Genomic DNA, 4129 nt, shown 5'->3' with positions numbered 1-4129 from the left:
ACACGGCAGTGATCCCGAATCCGCACGAAATGCGAAAAGCACCGTGGAAATGATCAGATTGTTGTTGAGAAAATCCTCCGGCCATCTCTAATCCAATTGTGCACGGATAAACGAAAAGATAAAATAAACACAAGGCACAAGATGAAATGTGTTTTTAATTTTTGTTCTTCGTGTGATGCCTTCCAAGCGAAATGCAATGGGGCTGAAAAGGGGTGAAGAGGGGCCAGGAAGGGATAAAGGGGAAACGGGCCGGAAGGGAGAAGGAGAAAGGTGGAAATGAAATAAGGTTTCGTCGGGTAGGACTCAATTTTTTATTAGTATAAACTTTTGACCGACGGTCACTTTTAACCGCCGGCGTGTCGATTAATACCTGCGAACATATACTGGGTATTGCTAAAATATATTGTTTGATCCATTTGAATTTCCCCTCTCATTAACTACAGCAAACCCAACCCACTGAGTACATCAAGCATAGGAAAATCATATCGTGGCCGAGAGTATGAATTTCCCCTCATTAAGGGCTCCTTTCTGTTACTTGTGATGTTATGGCAAGAAAATATTTGTTTGATCCCCTGCTAGGTATGACTCTAGGTCTCACTAGCATTACTCTGTTTTATAAGACAAAGGTCTAAAAACAAATATATTAACTGTCTATTTTAAATACCCAGCTACACTAATTATACAAAAAGTTTGTATTCCACTTAGAGGGAATCAACGGCCCCCAAGGAGCAGTGACTCCCCAATCGACGACGAGTATCCACCTGACTTGTTCAAAGAAGAAGGAAATGACACGACGAAAGCATCAAAACCTTCATCATGCCCCATTTCTAGAAAACTAAGTCTGAAACTATTTGAACATAGATCAGGTAGAGGAACATCCCTATCTAGAAACTGCATGACTTGCCTCATGCTTGGCCTAGTAGCCGGAACAGGCTGCGAACAGAGCAATCCAAGTTTCAGCACCAACTCCATTTCCTCCACTACATAACAACTTCCCAAATTCGGATCACTAGTCTCTAAAATGGTGCCTCTCTTCCAACTTTCTAACACCCAGTCAACAAGTACCATATCTGCTCCAGACGCCCGTATGTCTATTGGTCTCCTCCCACAAGCAACCTCTAGAAGAAAAGCCCCAAAGGAAAACACATCGGTGCTTGTCGTTGCCTTGCCAGTTCTGCTCAATTCTGGTGCCATATAACCTAGAGTTCCGACGACATGAGTTGTACGAGGATCAGTTCCATGATCATATAATCTAGAAAGACCAAAATCGCCTAATCTTCCATTGAAGTCATCATCTAGTAAAACATTGCTCGCTTTGACGTCTCTGTGGATGACAATTTGTTCCCATTCTTCGTGCAAGTAATAGAGCCCTGAAGCTACTCCTTTGATGATTCGAAATCTTTGATCCCATGTTAGAACTGACAAGGGCTGATCAAATAGTAATTTTTCGAGACTTCCATTTGGCATGAAATCATAGACCAGGAGGAGCTCTCCTTTACGCCGGCAATAGCCAAGTAGCCGTACCAAGTTCCGATGCCGGAGCCTTCCAATGCTGATGATCTCTGCTACAAACTCCCTCATGCCTTGCCTTGATTCATGAGAGACTCTCTTCACTGCAATTTCAACTTTTGAGGAAGGTAACACACCTTTGTACACCCTACCGAAACCTCCGGTGCCCAAAAGCTCTGTGTCTCTGAAGCCCTTGGTTGCTATGAATAGATCCTTGTATAAGAATCTTTGAGGACCATACTCACGCTCCCAATCCTCGATTGTCTCTGCGAATTTAATCTTCCTTCTCACAAAAAGAAGAACAATTGTGACAGTCACCAATGTGGAAATTGAAGTAATTATGGGAAGCCCAACTGTCAATAGTTTTGATTTCTTCTTGGGACCTATACGAGGAAGCTTAGGAAGGCGTGAAAGATTGAGGGCTTGAGCTTTCCCATTCATCTGAAAGCTCCATCCGAGGACATAATTAGAAGTTACAACCGTTCCCGTCGATGACGAAAAACCCACGTACATATTTTCTAACAAAACCGATGAAAGACTAATTATCGAAGACAAGAGAGGGCGATTAGGCTTTGGTGTCTTAACTGGAGATATTGTGACATCAAGTTTCTCATCACTACCATTGTACTCTACCCAAACCTGCATTGGTTCTCCACTTAGAAGGCTTAAGTTCATAATCCCACCATTTTCATTAGTATAATGAGCTGCATGGGCCGAATTGGTAGAATTTAAGCTGTTGATATTGATTCCGACATGGTCATTGTCAATATCCCCAAATTGTAGGTCCTGAACGGTATCGAACTCAATGGCAAGAACATGATTAGAAGAATTTCCATTGTTGCTTGAATTGAAGAGACCTATATATGTGCTAGCTAGAGCTCCGGGGAGCCCTCTCGAGGGGGCCATGACGAAGGCCATCCCATTACCAAAATCAGTATATTGGGAGCGAATTGCGAAGACGAAAGTAGTAGAAAAGGAGTAAACAGTACCATTGGTAGAATCCTTAAATTGAAGAGGAATGGAGTGAAAGGCATGACCCTTGCGTTGTTTTGTACTGTTGGTTAGCTGCAAGATGCCATTGGGGGTGATTCCTGCTATGCCGTCGAAGCTTAGATCGGTGCTAAGGAATCCATTGTAGATGAAACCATCATTGTTAGAAGCTGAAACTTTGATGAAGATGAGAAACAGTAAGATCTTGGTAAACATGGCTGAAATCCTGCAAGTGATTCAAAAAGTCGTTCAAATATTTTTCACTTGTATTCAATAAGTGAATCAAAATATCTTCTTCTACAGCTATACGTCAGCATCAAAACGTGGGAAGAGTAAATATTTGCCATATTTTTATGATAACACTACTCTTCATTTTACACTATTTTAACCACGAATAAAAATGTTTTCGAACGTGCCTGATGAGCTAAGAACTTGTTGAATCTATAATTAGGAGCTCGTTTGCGAATTTGGATTTGCTGTAATAGAGGAAGGTCATTTTGTTTTTAGGAGGAACAAAAGAATTACCTTTTTTTTTTATTTGTGACTAATCAACACGACCAGCAAACACCCTTCAAATAAAAATTTCCATCTTAGGTCTAATAAGTTACCAGTCCAAATGAGCTACCAATAAGTGATAAGAACTAAAAAATTAAAATAAAGACTTAGCCAATATACCTTCACACTTCCAAATACGAATCCTTTGAAGGGCCTGTTGATTTAACTATCATTCTGTGGGTCTTCTAAAGGCCTGTTTATTTAACTATCATACTATGGGTCTTCTAAAGCTTCATTGGGAATGACTTCATGGAATCTTTCCACAGTGAAGAATGCTTTGAGATGTTTATATACACAAAAGGTGAGAAGTTTCTTCGAAAAAAGAATAGGAGAAGTCTTTTCCTTTTCAGGAAGAACATAAGAATGCTTCTTCTTCTTCTTTTTTTGACTACTCAACACCCTTTAAATAAAATTATGCGTCTCCTCTTGTGAGGTGCCGGTCCAAATGAGCTACCTTTTTTCTCTGTTTTGAATGACAAAGAATTAAATTAATAGGAAAAAAAGGATACGGGTGGACCCTCACGATGGAGATGTTCAATACAATATAAAGAAAAACAACAAATAAAAGCTCACACTCATTCACTCAAGGAGTCGTCGTCAAGTGGGAGAAAGTCCGAGGTTTCCCACAATTACTTCAACCTAATAGGAAAGATTCCAAAAAGCTTTAAATATGTCCATAGAAGATAGAAGTTTATGGAGACTGGTATCTCTTGGCTTTTTCAACCAATAGAAGAGAAGTCTCTATTGGAAATGAGAGACTTTAGGAGAAAATTCGTTTTCCTCCTACGCGTTTTTGTTAGCCAAAATTGGTTTCGAGATATTTGTAACGGGAAATGGTATCAGCACTACTGTATTTTGATGATGGCACTCCTCACTTTATTAAAAGTATGGTATGGCACCACGATAGGATGATCCAAACCGTCCATTAGATGGGCCACAGCCCAAATAGGATGTGCCCCAAAAATCATTTCCATAGGTTGATCCTAACCCTCCGATCTGAATGTTAGAGGGTTGATCATAACCCTTTATAGATCAGAGGGTTAGGATCAACCGATGGAAATGATTTTTGGGGCAC

General features: G+C 40.3%; 1 pseudogene; it reads right to left on the bottom strand.

Annotated features, from left to right (window-relative positions):
• Positions 1 to 627: 627 nt before the first annotated feature.
• LOC143880070 (L-type lectin-domain containing receptor kinase IV.2 pseudogene) lies at positions 628 to 3157 on the bottom strand (annotated as a pseudogene).
• Positions 3158 to 4129: the final 972 nt, after the last annotated feature.

This window comes from Tasmannia lanceolata, unplaced genomic scaffold (genome assembly GCF_043159265.1).
Source record: "Tasmannia lanceolata isolate RefF3 unplaced genomic scaffold, GAP_Taslan_0.1 ptg000006l, whole genome shotgun sequence".
NCBI lineage: Eukaryota > Viridiplantae > Streptophyta > Magnoliopsida > Canellales > Winteraceae > Tasmannia > Tasmannia lanceolata.
Note: the sequence above shows the minus strand (reverse complement) of the source record. Positions and strands in the feature narration are given on the sequence as shown.